Source organism: Hylobates moloch, unplaced genomic scaffold (genome assembly GCF_009828535.3).
Source record: "Hylobates moloch isolate HMO894 unplaced genomic scaffold, HMol_V3 SCAFFOLD_1, whole genome shotgun sequence".
Lineage (NCBI taxonomy): Eukaryota > Metazoa > Chordata > Mammalia > Primates > Hylobatidae > Hylobates > Hylobates moloch.
In genome coordinates this window covers 88,302,707-88,321,054 of record NW_026652276.1, presented here as the reverse complement: position 1 = coordinate 88,321,054, position 18,348 = coordinate 88,302,707, and the positions used below count along the sequence as shown (strand labels likewise).

The 18,348-nt window shown below is 34.2% G+C and overlaps 1 protein-coding gene across 8 annotated transcripts in view; it reads left to right on the top strand.

The window, feature by feature from the left end:
* The window catches only part of GALNT13 (polypeptide N-acetylgalactosaminyltransferase 13), a 588,430-nt gene that overhangs the window by 502,390 nt on the left and 67,692 nt on the right, over positions 1–18,348 (top strand). The window lies entirely within an intron of this gene.

Sequence of the window (18,348 nt, the reverse complement as noted above, 5' to 3'; positions counted from 1 at the left end):
GAAGACAAACAAACCCATGCAGCCACCAAGAGACTAGCTTGAGGAATTTATTCTTCCCATTCTCATTCACCTCATGGGGGTCAAAACAACTTGACTTTAATAATGCAATTTTCAAATCACTTACAAATCACGCAGATTGTGGTCTTTCTGATATGCTCTTAGGAGAGCGACTGTTTTTTGCACCGAGGGAATAGCAAATCCGACTGCACGTATGCTTTTGAAGCAGCTTTAAGTTTTAAAAGGGAAAGGCTTCCATCTACTGGATACTTTGAGTAATAAAGACTATGAGAATCCACATCAGATTTCCTTTTGTGCCGGCAATGCATAACCTGGCATGTACACTTAGAGGTTTTATAATTCTTTTAAAATACATTTTATTGGAAGAATGTAGTTGTTACTGAATACATTCAGCTTTTACAAAATACAAAGCCCACATTATATCACAAAAGAGAGACAAAAGGAATATATAATTTGCCCTTCTTTTCATTTGGAAACAACTGCATGGAAGAGTTAAATACCCAACAAAGACATTCTATTTGTTAAGAAAATCCACAACAAACAGCTTTAACTGGAATATGAAGATGGTTGAAACAGAATGGGGTGTTTCAGTCACCTCACTTATTTTCTTTTCTAAAAGTCGTATTACTTTTAATGAGCAAATCTCATCTTCATTAGAGTCCGCCTATTTTGAGTTCAGCTAATTCTATTTAATGACATATATTTTTGCTAATATATTGCATTATATAGTCAGATAAGAACACGGGTCTTTTCCTGGGCATGTTTTGTTGATGGGATATATTTGAGCTAAATCATGTATTTCTTTCCTATAATCTTTTTTCAAGTCAGCACATAAAGATAAAAAATCATTTATCCAGCAGATAGATTTTTTTAAAAGAATGTAAGAATTTAATGCCTTTATTTAAAACAAATTTAGTTAATAAATTTTTTAAAAGTACACAGAGTACAACATTTTAGTCTCTGAGTCTTAGTGAAATCTCTTAAATTTATATAAAAGTCAAAATTAATATCAAAATTATACTGAATATCTTTTATACCAAAGAAAACAAGCAAATTACAGGTTAATAATGTCAACTTATAACTAACTATGAGAATATTATGGAAAAAAGGACAAAATTTAAAAATCATGAGAATTTTTTTTTAGTTCAAACTCATTAATATCTAGGACAGTATTATTCGTGGGTTTTCCATGTTTCCATAAAGTGAGGTTGAAGAAATAAAGCAGAAAAATCTTAAGACTTGCCCCCTAAACTATAGTAAACATCTAAGGATTTGCAGATGCGTTCTCTCAGCTTTATTCCTTCCTTTATAAATTAAGAAATATATAATCCCTCACACCTAGAAAAGACTCTTGCTAAAGCAGATTCCTGTCAGGGTTACTGTAGAACTTATTTTGAATATTCTTAGTACCAGAACCTGGAATATAATACAATGTTAGGATCTACCTAGTTCAGATATATCTTTATAATTCTACCTGCAGGATTACCTAAAATAGGACTTTTGAAAACAGTGAAATGATGTGCTGAGAATAATAGGCAACATAAATTGTTCATATTTAAATATATATTAGCTTGGTAAGTATATAGAACAAATATTACAGAAGATAATATGATAATTCCTCTTTGATAAGGACCTAAATCTTTTCATTCAGTGGTATCTTCTCTGGGTTGTCTGGGTTCTGTTCATTGTCTTTTTTGTGATCAAGCTTTTTTACACATTTATAGCCCATGCTGATTGACAATGGAAATGTTTATTTCATTTTTGCGACTGAAAATTTCTTGGCATTTACAGAAGAAAGAAAGATAAGAGAGAGGATGGAAAGAAGGCAGGTAGGAAGGGAGGGAGAATTAGCCTTTTCTTTGTACTTGCTCCTCTAACTAAATCAAGCCCAGAACTTCGAAATATATCAATAAAGGAAGAACTGCTCATAGGCTTTAGTCCATGCATTCACCTCAAATTATTCAAATGAAACTTCACTAAAGCCTAGGGGAGAACACAAAGGAAATAAAAATGAAAAGTTACATTGGCGTAGTTAATCTGACTTAAAAATAATAGTTAATTCATTCATCATTTATTATCTAATATGTCCCAGGCATTCCTCTAGGTCCTAGGGATCTAGAAGTACATGAAACAGACAAAATATTTTTTCTTCATTGTAGTTACCTTCTAGTATGAAGACAGACAATAAATAAGATAAATTATGATAGTAGCTGAGGAAATTAATAGATCATGAACAGGAACTGGGTGAAGAAGCAAAGTCATTTTAGATAGGGTAGTCAGAGAAGGCTTCACAGAAAGAGTTTAGTGTTTTGATCATATGATGCTGTGACCTAGAGGAAATCAAATCTCAGTCTCTAAAGACATGCCACCCTTTTGGAGTACATTCCTTTTTGGCTGGATTATCTTGGCCTTCTTCCTTGTGACTACATTTGTATGACCTCTGTCCTTATGGAGTGTCCTCAACCTCATATACGCTACTCAGATTTCAGACCCACAGACTATTTTATCTTAAGTTCCCTGTCTGGAGAACGAACACAGAGAATGCCAATTCTCTATAAAGGAAACACACCACATTTAAGTACAACCCACATTGAAGAGGTTCACTGGGATTGCAGGAGGAGGTTGTTCTGCTATCCTTGCACAATATTCAGATTAAGAAGTGATCATTTATCACAAACGTTACTGAGACTCCTTGGTTGACTATCTTAGGAATGATTTGGGATGTGCAGCCTTGTGCCTTCACTTGAGACAATAAGGAAATACATAAGTAATATTTTAAGTTAGGGAGAAGGACTTACTTTCACACCTCCTGCTATTAGGAAATGCTTGAGCTCTAGGAAATATATTTCAAAACCATTATGCATCTTCTCTTATAGGCAAGTAATCTAATGTAGTTAACACATGTACAGAATTGCATTTTATTCTGCCTATGTTTAACAATGCAGACCGCAGATTGGTTGCAACAATTTGCTGTCTTACAAAAGTATGTATCAAATGTGAATTTTTAAGTCACAGATAATTTTTCTTCGTACCCATTGACCAACCTCTCACATTCCTCCCCTCCCGATTCTCTGGTATCCACTCTTCGGCTCTGCTTCTATTATGTTAAATCTTTTTTTTTTTTAATTTCACATATGAGTGAGATTAACCCTTATTTGATCATTATACAACATATATAGTATTAAAACATCAAATCGTACCCAAGTATTTACAATTACAATATGTCAATGGAAATAATATATTTTTAAAGATACCTTTCCTTGAATGAACAATTGATCTGCACCATTTTGTCATGATGCCTCTACTTTGGCTTGGATTGTCAAGACTCTTCTCTCTTCATTTAAAATTTGATAAACTGTGACTTTAAAATGTTTCAGGCCCAGTCTCAAGGAAATTAAATGAAACCATAATAACGGCAGTAATTTCAGAGGACATAGAATATGTGGCTAGAAATACATAATGTGTGCTTAATAAATGATGCCTAGCCCTTTTAAAGTAGAAAACAAAACTACATTAACTACGATATTAAAAAAAAAACTAAATGTTATGTCATTCGCTCATCTTAGTAAAGCAGTTAAAAATTTTGTATTTTCATATGATAATAAAGACATGTCATACTGACTAAGGACTACCAATATGTCTTAATAAAATAAACTCACCTTGCAAAATGCTATGTAGCTGTCTCTACTTTTTTTTTAGAGGCTTAAACTAGATTTTCATAAACCAGGTTTTATCAAATGTTCTTAACATTTTCTTAATCTTACTACAGACTATCTTTAATAGTAGATATCTTGGTTATGAAGCTATGAATGAAAATTAAGATATTGCTTAAGTGCAAATAATTTTAAAGTAATTCATTTTTGGTCTATTAACATTGTCTAATAGTCTCTTACATACTCAGTTCCTTAGAAGGCTGTTTGATTCTCATGTATTTAAAACAAATAAACTTTAAAAGTAAATTATCTAGAAACTACTTAAAATATAAAAACATACTGATGTTTTAATAATTAACGAGTAGTCCTATAATGTCTGTGTTCTTAAATATTGAAACTCAGCATTGGTTTACTATCAAACAAATCTATAATTACACTATGTAGTAACTGTACAATTTTAATGCTGTTAAAATTTACAATGTATTCTGCAACACTGCCTTGCAGAATAACTCTTAACTCAGTAAATACTGAATCCTGGGCAGGAAAACAATTGCAAAATTAAATATTGTATTTAAAAAGATTAAAGGAATTAAGATTACTGAACCCCATGAAAATATTAATAAAATGCTTATCTTAATGACTGTTATGTGAAGTAGCAAATATCTTAATCTATGACTAAAATCACTGAAAATTGCTTTCAAATTTTTTTAATCTAGCAGAAGAAATAAAATTAAACTTAAATATTTCTATTTATGTCTAAAAATTCAAAAGTGGAATAAATAAGACAGTAACCTGTTATTAGATTATGAAATACTTTAAAGTTTATGTAACTGAACAAAAGGTATTTATCAGTTTTTTGACACGAGTTAACATTCTTTAACTCTCACTGTGCCAAATACTTTGTATATATCATTCTATTTATTTCCTAATAATCCCATGATTATTAAAAATTATGTTTTACCCTCCAAGAGTAAAGCAACTTATAAAGGGTCATATAGCTAGCATATGATGCACCTGAAATTCATACTCAGAGGGATCATTCACATGAATGAAATTAATAATCTAAGTCTCCATTGCTTCATGGTTCTCTGCCTAATGCTTTTTAGACTCTAGGATGACATTTTGGTAAAAGGTCATAGCGTAGCTTTTTTAATGTAGCCTTAAATAGTTATGTGTTAATATTTCTAAAAGTTCAACTCTTAAAATATTTTTAATGTATAAAGAAATTAAATGATGACCCAAACAACCTTATAGTCATCCTTCCAGAATTTTTTTTCTTCATTTTCTGGGAGGTTTTCATAAGATGAAAAAGGACTTAATGCTATCAGCATCAAAAGACATTCCAGGTGAAATCTGAAGACACAAAGGGGCAACATATTGTCTATCAATATGTACAGATATGTGTGCTAAATTGCCACGAACTTGGTGGCTGAAATACAGACATATTTATTATTTCTCTAGAGTCTAGGGATGGCCTAGCTGGGGCCTCTGCTTCAGCGTCTCTCACATGCCTGCAATTAATGTGTTGATGGGGGCTGCAATCTCATCTCATGGCTCAACTGGGGAAGAATCTGCTTCCAATTTTACGTGTCAGAATTTAGTTCCTTGAAGATTGTCAGGCTGAAACCTTTAGTTTCTTGTCTGTTTGCAGCATTTTCTTATGTGGCCCTCTCCATACAGCAGCCTACAACACGGCAGTTTGCTTCACCAATGCCAGAAATGCAGAGTAAATAGAGTTCCTTCTAACAAGATATAATGTAATCATCAAAGTGACACTTCATCATTTTTGTCCTATTTTCTGGATTAGAAGTAAGTCATAGGTTCTACCCACGCTCAAGGGCAAGGGGTCACACCTAGACATAAATATCAGGAAGTAGGGGTAACAGCCTTTTTAGAGTCTGTTTGCTACAGAAAATAATGTGGAACCAAACAAGTAAACAATCCTTGGAAATAGCCAAATAAAAACCACATTTTATCAATAAATTCCCAAACAATTAAACCACGAGGCACTTTCTGTAATGCTCACCCACTCTTCTCTATCTCATTTCCCCTACCTTTATATCTCAGCTCAAAGATCACTTTCCTCAGAGAAGCCTTCCCTGACCACCCCTTCCTGACCACCAGTAAATCAGTTGCCTATTCTTTGCATTTATTCTCTATACATCTCTCAAATACACTTGTAATCTCACATTTGTTAATTTTTGTGTTGGCTATCTTATTAAATCCTGATTAAGCTGATGAGGAAAGAAACCGTATAGAGGTTTTGTGGAACATTGTATCCCCATCACCTAGGACAGTGTGTAACATAAGATGTACAACAAAATGTGAGTGAAGGAACAGATGTTAAGGACACTAACCTGGAAGTCAGGATCCTAGTTTCCAATGTGGGCTCTTTCACTTATTAGCTGTTCTGTTTCACCCAAGTCCAATCATATTTCCAAGCCTCAGGTTATTCATGTGTGAAAGGTCATTTTCTAATGCAGATGGTTAGAATTTTGATGCAATTTTTTGATTGTATACTGTTGTTAATAGTTACATTTTTACTGTATTGAAATTTGTTCCCCAGAATCTTTTGGCAGCTGCTGCCTTCATCTTTTGACCAGTGATTTTGAGATATGCCCAAACAGTTTGCAACAGGCAAATTTAGAGGATAAGAGAAGTAATGTGAGAAGCTTAAATCAACATTTGTAAATTACATATATTTTAAGCAACACTCCTGATGCTCTTCAGAGTTTGTGCATTTGAATGCCACAGCTATGATATAATTCAAAATGTTTTCCTTTCCCCTAGACAAATGAAAACCTCACCAGAAAACAAACTACATTACACACATGTTGTTTCCTTTCAAGATGTTGGCATCTTGCCTTCCCCTTCAGCTGCCCAATCCCCTCTATGGACACAGAGGGTTTGTTAAATTAAATGGTAGCATAGTCCTAGACCAATGATCTCTTGAAACAAATATAAAGCTCTAAAAAAGAAGAGAGGCATGTTAGAATTCTCTATGTAATAGAGAACTAGACTATTATGTAGAAGAATATTTTAGCATCACAATAGTACAGCTGACATGCTTGGCCTGCTTTCATCATGACTGAATGTTACCCTTATTTAGTGATTACTGAGAAGTTCTCATACCAAGCAGTGTTAAGTTCAGTTTTTGAAGTATATCTTATGTATGCAATAAATAACTTTGCATTGTTTTCAGTATCAATTCTTTGACATGACCAGTGCTAGAAGAAGATAAATACTGCATGGGAAACCCAGGAGTAGTATGTTACTCTACCATTCTCCAAAGTCATATGTCAAACTTATGGTTATTGAAATTTTCCTCATAGATTGTTCCACAGTTAACAGTGCACAGTGTCCCGGGGGTAACTAATGACTCTCCTGTAGCCTTTTCCAGCTTACTCATTTATAGTAGTTCAGGACAGAAGGGGAAAATTGGTTGACAATTGAGGCCATGAATAACTTTTACAATTGTTCTTTCAATCCGCAAATGAACGTGTTCTCTTAAAACAGTTTTTAAAAAAAAAAAAAAAATATCAGTTTCTACTGTTCTTAGTAGTGTGTCTTAACTGAGAGACTGTGGTTATGGAATTTGTATTTTTCTTTAACTGTGTGGCGTATGTGTCAAAATCACCCTGGTGCAGAAATGTAGATAGGAGAAATGGCAAGTGCAGAGAGGTGGGGAGCATCAGTTTCACGTTTATTAGTACTTTGGGGTTAGAAAAATCCATGGGCCAAGACCTTAAATATACCTGTAGGAGTGCAATTCTGAGACATGTTGGAGGTGATGTATAGTATGCTGCTTATTGAAAAGGCATCTGAGCCAGAGTAAGTGGTTGATTTCCCACTTCATTCATCTGGTATACAACAGAAGTACACAATCTTAGAAAATAACCTAGCCTACTCTTCTGTTAGGAGATGATGTGCCTCTTGAGGTGCATATACACAAGAAAACAACAGACATAATGGGTAACATTTAGTGAGTATTTACTATGCATGATGCACTGTTTGAGTGTTTTGTATGTTAACTCATTTCATAATCGTAGTAGCACTCAGTAAAAGGTGCTATTATTAGCACTGCTGTATAAATAGTAATCTTTAGATGTTATAAAGAACATTCCTGCTGAAAAAAATGCCCTATGTTTACAGTCTGCCTAGTCAACATTGACTATTTGTAGTTATTTATTTCCTTGGTTTGAGTTAACGTGTTCCATAATATAATCTCAGATGCTCCTTGAGTTACTAAATTGTAACAACAATTCACAGTAGTCTTCCTGGGTCATACTGTGTTTTTTCTTTACTAACTCATAATTTTAAAACATGATTAGATTTTCTTACTGCTTTGCAAAACAGAATGCTGACTAAATACAGACTAGACCAATGCACTTTAATAAATATTTAAAAATTACTATTATGATATTCTTTTACTAATGAGACCAACTAATACTTTGAAGCCAATTTTTCATAAACTTATTGCTATCTATATAGCTATATCTATATATTACAAGAGTAATACAAAATGTGTATCTGAATAAGTCCAAATCACTTTTTAGTAAGTATAAGTAGTAATTCTAAGACATAAAAGCAAATATATAGAGATATATTTCTAAAACATACATATATGTGTGTGTGTGAGAGAGAGAGAGAATAACACAGAAGAGATGGCACATGACAGAGCTCTGCCAATAGTAGTTCAGCTAATATTTAGAGAATGTCTGTTGACACCAGATAGTGTTTTAGGAACTGAATGTAAATACACATATCAACAAATATGTGTTTGCTACCATTGTCTTGGTTTAATTAAAACTTTGTGATTAAAACTTGTTAATGGAAGAATTTGAAAAGTACATGGAAGGAATTATGTTTTGTTCAAAAAGATTTTTCTCTAATGGGATCAATTTATGTTTTGCTAGTGACTAATATTTTTGGTTAAATATAGAAAATACAACAAAGCTGTGTTTCTCAAAATATTTTCAATGGAGCACTGTTGGCTCATTCTGAGAAGGGGAAAACAAATCTGGAAAATGCGAACTACTTTGGTTATTCATAATGCACTTTACCATAGTAAAAGTTCTAAGTCCTGTTTAAAGACACCTATTTAACTTTGTTTTACCCATTTTTCCCATTAAAATATAAGCAGATTGTAAATGATTAAAGAACAAATATATTTCATCTAATTTAGGCTGCCATCAATTGAAAGATCACCATTATATAATATATCTCTACGAAAAAATTGTTTAAACTATAATGCAAAACTTCCTTTTTACCTGGAATTATTTTGTCTCTATTAAAGGAACTCTTTTAGACATAACTAATTCAAAACCAGCTTTTAAATCATATGTCATTCATGTATATACATAATAAAAATATAAGCAAAGGAATTGATCAAGCAGCTTTATATTTGCAGGATGACTCTTTTGAATCACTTTTCAATGTAAATTAACTGATGTCCACGTGTTTCCTACCCACTGTCATTCTCAGTGCCATCAAGAAGATTGACAATCCAGGCTATCTTAAAATTGTGATTCATTATTATGCCTGGGATATTATTTCAAGTCCCTGAAACCATTCAGGAAATTTTTATCTTGGTACTTTTTTATTTTACCAGAAGGGATCAAAGGAAGCTTTTTCAAACCACAATTAGGATGCATTAAAATGTCCCCTAACTTAAATAGCCATAATTATCTACTGAAACTGCAGTTGGCTACTGATTTTAGAGATGGGAAAACATATTTGTACATGCTAAAGCAGTGACAACTACAGTAAAGTTGCTTTCTCACCAACAGCAACGGTAAGATATCATTGATTATAAAACATAGCACTATTTCAGAAAGGTTCAGATAAGATAGTATGTGACATATAACTGAAGAAACAGTTATATCTAACTAGCTTCCCGCAGCACTAGTGATGGATGGGGCACAATTTGTAAAGCACTTTAGGAAATACTTTGGTTTGTCAGTCAATTGCACACTGAAATCTTCTGGCTTGTGTTTAATTGTCAGATCAATAAAGTAACTCATTATATATCATTATTGATTTTTTATTTCCATGAATTCAAGTTTGGGATCTTGGATTAATCACACTGATGTTAGGTCCGGGAGAATTTGCAGCGTGAGTCCTATCATTCAAGGGATGATAATTACCATGTTCTGTACCCAGGAAAATATTTCCCTTTATAGGTTTTTCAAACTTTCTCCAGTTTCATGACCCCATTCTAGTAGAGTGAACAAGAGCATGGATTTTGATATTAGATAAAAGTGAACAACATTTGATTCTACTTCTGCTATTTTCTAAGTATACTTAATAAAGTTATTTAACCATTCAAAGTCTTAATTCTTTCATCCTTAAAACAAGAAACAATAATAATAGATAGAAATGCTATATAGACTTAATGAGAATATGTATCCAAAAGTGCTTACTGTGTAGTCTGGAACATGAAGTCCCTTAAGTAATAGTTTATCTGTTGTTCCAGTACTTCTGGTGCCTAACTAAACCATACTACTCCATGGAGGGATAGATGAGTGTCTTCTTTCAATAATGGTCTGATATGGCTTTCTACATTCTAAATTCTTACGATACATGGGAAGAATATAGAGGGATACCTCATCAATTATAAATAAAGTTAGCAATATTTGTCAGATATAGCAAGTCAGTTGCTAAGGAAAAACACAGCTTTTCCTGCTTCTGAGTCCACAAAGAAATTACTCTTGAGATTTCTAATAAAAACAAAATGCAAAACAATAGCAACAACATGTATGATAAGATAGTCAAAGGCCTCAGCATAACACAAAATGCTGGTACAATAACAAGTTTGGTGTCACTATTTTTTTGTACTGACTCTCAATATCTTACCAAGACACCAGAAATTCAGTCTTAGGTCCTGCTGGTTGCTGCACAGAAATTCAATCACCAAGACAATGAGTATTGCCAGGGAAGAAGACTTGAAATCAGTGATGCAGCTGAGGAGATGGGAGATAGTCTCAAATTCATCTCCTCAACTGACTAAAATTAGGGGTTTATATAGCAGGGGAAAAAATGTAACCATGTGTGGGAAAACAGAATGAAAACAGAATTAGGGAGGGGTAAAGAAGGAGTTGATCCAAAGAAAGCAGGTGGTAACTAAGGCAATCATGACTCAGTGGTCTGTCATCTCATTGTCCCTATGTGGTGATCTGGTAAGTTTCAGTTGCTGAATACTATCTGGGTGGCCCGATAGTTGGTTTCCTGAGAAAGTACTCAGATAAAACAAATATAACTTTCTCAAGTTTCAAGACTGGGAGGGTCAATTTTTATGCTTATTCAAAAGAAATGATAAGCATCAGTTTTGTGGGACAATTGGGCCAGTTTCAAATGAAAACCAATATCATAATCCCAAATCCTCATTTAGACTTGATAGGGGTCAAAATAATACTGAAATATACAGCTATATATTAGACTAAGTTAATTCAAGATAAAATTTTGATAGCCTACAGACTGTTCAGTCTGTGTTTGTCTCGATGGATATCAAATTGTTCTTTATTTTAAAAGACTACTACAAATACTCACTTTTCTTATTTCCCATATTCTCAATGATCTTGGACCAAGCATTTGAATATGAGATCTTTATTGTCAAACTGAACTGAAGTTTGAGGTAATTGCCTAGAAAACTGAGCCTCAAGACCTGCTCTAACTTTTGATTGTGGATATTAGAGTTAAATAAATTGGAAGTTGTCTGATAATCCTCTTCCGGTGTGACAGCCCTGTGCAGAAGCTATGATTTTGTAAAATTCATTATCTCATTTTTATTCCATTAAAATTGTGGTAATAATAGTAAATGATAAATTCAACAGATAATCACTATGTATTATTAGCTGGAATGGGCAATCAGCCAGTTAATGTAGTTCTGTCCACTGAAATGCTAATGAGAAGTTACGAGCCTGGGTAATTTGTATGCACATAGGGAACAGATAAGAAGGTAGATTAAGGGAATAGTTTTAAATTTAAAAACAGCAATGATAATTCCAAGAAATCACCTAAACCTCTGAAAATACAGTATGTGTTTATGTACTTATAGACTTATTATTTTTAATTAACAAGTTTTAACAGTAATCATAAGGCACAATGTGATGTTTTGAGATTACACATACAGACACAAACAGTATAGAATAAATAAATCAAGCTAATTAACATATCCATAACCTTGCTTACCTATTTTTAGTGACAAGACATTAGAAATTTAATGTCCTAGTTATTTTAAAATACACAATGCATCATTGTTGACTATAAGTCACCTGATGAGCAATAGGTCCCAAAACGTATTTCTTCTGTCTATCTGAAATTTTATAGTCTTTGATTAACAACTCCTCATTCCTCCTTCCTCATGCCTGTAGCCTCTGGTAACCATCATTCTATTCTCTACTTCTGTGAGTACAACTGTATTAGATTCTACACATAAGTGAGGTCATGTGGTATTTGTTTTTCTGTGCCTGGTTTATTTCACTTAGCATAATGTCCTCCAGCTTCATTCATGTTGTCAAAATGATGGGATTTTCTTCCTTTTTAAGGCTAAATAGTGCTTCATTGCGTAGAATACAACACTCTATCTGTTCATCTGTTGATATACATTTAGGTTGATTCCATTTCTCGTCTATTGTGAATAATGCTGCAGTGAACAAGCGAGTGCAGATATCCCTTTGACATATTGATTTCATTTCCTTTATATAAACCCAGAAGAGGAATTAGTGTCATGTGGTAGTTCTATTTTTAGTTTTACAAGGAAGCTCCATACCACTGTTATAATGGCTGTACTAGTTTATATTTCCATCAACAATATCTAAGAATTCCCATTTCTCCACATCGTCTCCAACGTGTGTCTTTTATATTTTTGATAAGTCACTCTAACAGGTGTGAGACAATACCTTACTGTGGCTTTAATTTGCACTTTCCTAATGATTAGTGATATAAGCATTTTTTTCACGTGTTTATGGGCCATTTGAATGTCTTCTTTTGAGAAATGTTTGTTCACGATCTTTGCCCATTTTTAATCAGGTGTTCTCTTGTTTTTGAGTTGAGTTCCTCATATATTTCAGATTTTAATCCCTTATCAGATCCATGGCTTACATTTGTAGGCTTTCTCTTCACTTTAATTGTTTCCTTTGCTATGCAGAAGCTTTTAAGTTTGAAACCGTCAAACTTGTCCATTTTTGCTTTTGTTGCCTGTGCGTTTAGGGTCAAATCCAAATAATTTTTGTCCAGACAAATATGGACTATTTCTCCTGTGTTTTCTTTTAGTACTTTTACAGTTTCAGATCTCAAATTTAAAATTTTAATCCATTTTGATTTGATCTTTATATTTGGTATAAGATAAGAATAAGGTCTAATTTCTTCTTTTGCATGTGGATCTCCAGCTTTCCCAATACCATTTACAATTTGGTATTTAGATGCAATGGAATACAATAATTGCTAGCTGGATTAACAATCGCTTATTATTATTTTAAAAAGGAGAAAAATGAAGATTCTTATTCATGAAGTTCCTAATTACAATTACTGAGAGTAAATAACAAAGTTCACTTTCTATTTGGAATTTAGAAAATATCACAAAAACTAAATTATTAGGTTAAACTGTATATACTGGTCTACTCCTGTAATGTGAATATATATCATTAATATGACATACATAACAAACTTTATAATCAACTGCATAGTTTTGACTGTTAAAGGTAAAAAGGAGCTTTATCTCAATTTTGTATTTCATATATTTTAATTATAGCTGTATAATAAACATTCATTTGGCTTATTAACATTTTTCCATATTCTTATACAGACATAATTATTTTAATACAAGAGCTGTATTTTGTCAACCAGATGTAACTTTGATTTACTTAAGCATTCTTTTTGTTTTGTTTTGTTTTTGTTTTTGGGGGGGTGGTTTTTTGAGATGTGGTCTCACTCTGTCACCTAGGCTGGAATACAGTGGTGCCATCACAGCTCACTGCAGCCTCCATCTCCCGGGTTCAAGTGATTCTCCTGCCTCAGCCTCCCAAGTAGCTGGGATTACAGGCACCCACCACAATGGCCAGCTAATTTTTTGGTGTTTTTAGTAGAGACAGGGTATCACCATCTTGGCCACGCTGGTCTCGAACTCCTGGCCTCAAGTCATGTGCCCACCTCGGCCTCCCAAAGTGCTGGGATTATAAGTGTGAGCCACCGTGCCCACTTAAGCATTGTTTATTGAATAAAAATAATTTCCCCTTTAAGTTATGCTGCAATATGTATTCTTGTGCATGAAATTGTAAGCTTTAGCATGCATTACAGTATTCTTTCTTCAGGTACTTTGATTTTAGAGAGACAGAACTATTAGACTTACTAGACATCTACTAGGGGAATAATTTAACTGAAATAATTATTGTCATTGAAATGCCAGGGGTTTGGTCTAAGGCTCATTGCTTGCCTCACAGAAGTCCAATCCCTGAAACAATGAGTATTGCCAGGAAAGAAGGCTTTAATTGGGTGCTGCAACCAAGGAGATGGGAGAGCAGTCTCAAATCCATATCCTCAATTGACTAAAATTAGAGGTTTATATAGCAGCAAAAAAAAGTAATTATGTGTAGGGAAAACAGGAATTAGTGAGGGGTATTAAAGAGGAGCTGGTCAACAGGAAGCAGTTGGTTGGTTTAGGCAGTCATGATGGGTGAGGGGGTCTGGTGTCTCACTGTCCAGATGCAGTGATCTGGTAAGTTTCAGTTCCTTGAGAATGTCTGGGTGGCCTGATAGTTGATTTCCTAAGAAAGGAACTCAGATAAGACAAATACAATTTTCTCAAGTTTTAAGACTGAGAGGGTGAATTTCTATGTTTATATAAAAAAATCATAAATATCAGTTCTATGGGACAGTTGGGCCAGTGTCATTATGATCTTCCATCTAATATCTATTTAAAATTTAAAACATGCTTTCTCTAAAGAGTGAATTTAATACTATAATGCAATAGACTTATGATGAATAAAAGACAGATTTTTTTATTCTTAAATTCAGGGTGCATGTACAGATTTGTTACATGAGTAAACTTGTGTCAAGGAGGTTTGTTGTACAGATTATTTTATCACCCGGGTATTAACCCTAGTACCCATTAGTTATTTTTCCTGATACTCTGTCTCCTCCCACCCTCCATCCTCCAATAGACTACAGTGTGTATTGTTCCCCTTTATGTGTCCACATGTTCTCATGAGTTAACTCCCACTTATAAGTGAGAGCATGTGGTATGTGGTTTTCTGTTCCTGTATTAGTTTGCTAAGGATAATGGCTTCCAGCTCCATCCATGTCCCTGCAAAGGACATGATCTCGTTCTTTTTTATGGCTGCATAGTATTCCATGTTGTATGTATACCACATTTTCTTTAATCTATCATTGATGGACATTTAGCTGGATTCCATGAAAAGACAGCTTATTTAAAAAAAAATAGCAACCCATAAATTTTATCATTTACCTATTAATGAAACCTGCAAATCTGGAATTAATTAAAATACCCTTTTGTTGGTACTCTGGTACTCATTATGAATCTTTATTTCATTGTCAAAGCCTTTACATGGCTTTTGCAAGTTCCATTGAAAGACTTGCCTTAAAAACTTATAAATTTTTGCCACAGCATGTATCACCTTCTAATGTATTTACTGTTTATTTAGGTCTTTCTCCAGTAGGATATAAACTCCATGGAAGAAGGTAATTTTGTTTTGCTCACAGATATATCCCAAGTGCCTAGAAAAGTCCCTTGTACAGAGCTTGACCACAATAAATATCTTTTACCTTAATCTTGGCTTGGCCTCTGCTGTCTATCTTTAGATAGTCTTCTCTTTTACTTTCACACTCTATATCTTTCCATATGTGGATTTATCTTACTTCTATATTGGTGTCACTTTCATAGGCCTTTGTTGTATGGTAGCCCCAAAAACTCCAGGCTTAACTCATCTATACAGCTACCCAGTTCCAGAGGAAATAGAGTTTCAACTTTCTAATAGCCCTAGTATATTCTCAAGGGTATGCTTTTATAAGGCTGACTGGTTTATTTGCCTATTCCTGAGTCAGTCATTGTTATCTGGGTTATATGTAAGGATGAGAAATAGAATGCTCTAGTTATTGTGGCTGATAATCAAAATCTGGACTGAGCAAAAGCAGGATCCCTTGGAGCTTGTTAGAAATATGGACCCTAAGGCCCCCACTCCAGACCAACTGAATCAATTTGCATTTTAACTAGATTTTCTGGTGATTTGCCTTTAGTCCGTGCCCACAGATGGAACTGGAAGAGTGGGGAAGGCAATGAAACCAGCCCCACCCAAGATGAAAGTGAAGTAGGAGTGGTTTCCCAGAGAAAACTCAAGTGCTTTTACCAGAGGGCAGAATGGATGTCAGGCATGCAAAACAACAGCCATCCAATGCAATATATAATATGTATTAAGCAATTATTATATTCCAGTCATTGTACTAAACATTTTCCAGGCATTATTTATTTAGTAGTCACAATATCTTGTAAGATATTATCAGGTAGGATACTTTATCCTTCAAAAAAGATAACTCATCATCCAAAGTTTTTGTTGAGAAGGCAGTGAGCAAAGTGATCTGTAATATGATATCAGATAGTAATAAGTGCCATGGAAAAAAATTAAGCATGATAGAGGGATACAGACCTAGGAAGATGAGAGAAAGGGATCAATTTTGATAGGAAGGTCAGAATAAACCTGAAGAAGTAAATTTTGGGCAAAGACTTGGACCAAGTAAAGGACAACACATGAAAGTTGCAGGGTAACACCATTACAGACAGAAAAAAAGTATAAAGTCTTGAATTGTTGAATTATGAATGAACATGGTATGTTTGAAGAAATGTAAAGAATAAAAAAAAAAGTGGGGCTAGAATGAAGATGTTACTGAAACACAGGGGTTCCATCTGCATCCTGCTGCTTGCTGCACTAGAAGCCAATCACCAAGACAACCAGTACTTACAGGGAAGAAGGCTTTAATAGATTGCTGCAGCCAAGGAGATGGAAAATCAGTCTCAAATTCATCTCTTCAACTGACTAAAATTAGGGGATGATATAGCAGGGAAGAAATGTAACTATGTATGGGAAACTGGGAATTAGGAATAAGGAAGAGGAATTAATCAACAAGAAACAGGCGGTTAGGCAATTATGACAGGTGAGGGGGTCTGGTGTCTCACTGTCCAGATGTGGTGATCTGGTAAGTTTCAGTTCCTTTATATTATCTGGTTGGTTTCCTGAGAAAGGAACTTAGATGAGACAAATGTAATTTTCTCAAGTTTCAAGACCAGGAGGGCCATTCTTTCATGTTTATTCAAAAGAAACCATAAACATCACTTCTGTGGGACAATTGGGCTGGTTTCAAAGTGAGTATAAATGAATTCAAAAAGCTAGCCCAGAGCTATTTTCTAAAGGATCCTCAGGCAATGGTTAAGAGAGATTCAATTATTCTTAGTATTATGGAAAATCACGGCACACTTTTGGGCAAGGGAGTAACATGATTTGATTTGTATTTTAAATATATTGACTAAGGAACAGGCAATAGTGAATAAAATATAGGTAGAGGAATGTGAAATGTTTCAGGGCTAGTTAGGAGACTATTGCAATGCTAGTGTAAGCAAGAGATAGAAGAAGTTAGGACCAGGATGGTAACAGCAGAGTGGCTGAGGATATATTGTGAAGTACAGCCAACAGGAATTCCTAATGAGTTAAAAATGTATATGTGTGAGAGAAAGAAAATTATTTGTTTTTCCTTGAGAAAATCAGTGGATATTTGTGCTAGATACTGAAATGAAGAACCTTGGAAATGGAGCAAGTTGGAGAATCAAATTTTTGACTTGTCAAATTTGAGATGCTTAGTATATATCCCAGTAAAATTATTAGGTAAACAGTTGGATAACCTACTTTGAAGAGGTTTGAGTTGCAGATAAGAGTTTGGGGAACAAGTGAGATTACATATCAAACCATGGATCTGAATAATCTAATTCAGGCTCTGCAGTCACTAAATCATACAGTACAAGAAAAGTCTCTCCATTTTGTAGCTGCACACACTGGTATACAAGTCCTCCTCAGTCCCTGTGGTAAAGGAAAAGAAAGTTCTCATACTTGCTTTCCTATCTTTAAAATCAGAAGTGACATAACCCCTTTCTCTCACAGTTTATTGAGAGAGAGTTAGATATCCTTACCTAACTGCAGGGACCTGAGAAATGTGGAGGAATACATGGAGGGTTTGTGAGGACTATTGTCTCTTAATATGTCTCACTTCTAAGAAGAAAATATGGATTCAGAGAGAAAAAGCCACTCTCACCAAAATGTTAAGATAGCCCACCGTATTTTTTTGTGCATTTCTAAAGGTAATTTAGCATAATTATCTAGGATTAGAACAAAAGCAAGTTGCAGTGGAAATGCCAAGGGGCAGCTTAGAGGTGGCACGATAAGAAGGCTTTTGCTTTATTCAGTGATCTCTATAATTCTCCATTAGCCACTTTTTGCCAAATCTGAAGTGGACAATTAACGTTGTCTCTGACCTCATGTAAAATGGTATGCAAATGAAACTTTAAATTTTCATTTCAATCAGATAATTGCTCAAAAAAACCTTCTAGGACTTTATCTTTTAGAGCAGGGGTTGGCCACTGTGACCCATGTGCCAAAACCAGCTCACTGTCCATTTT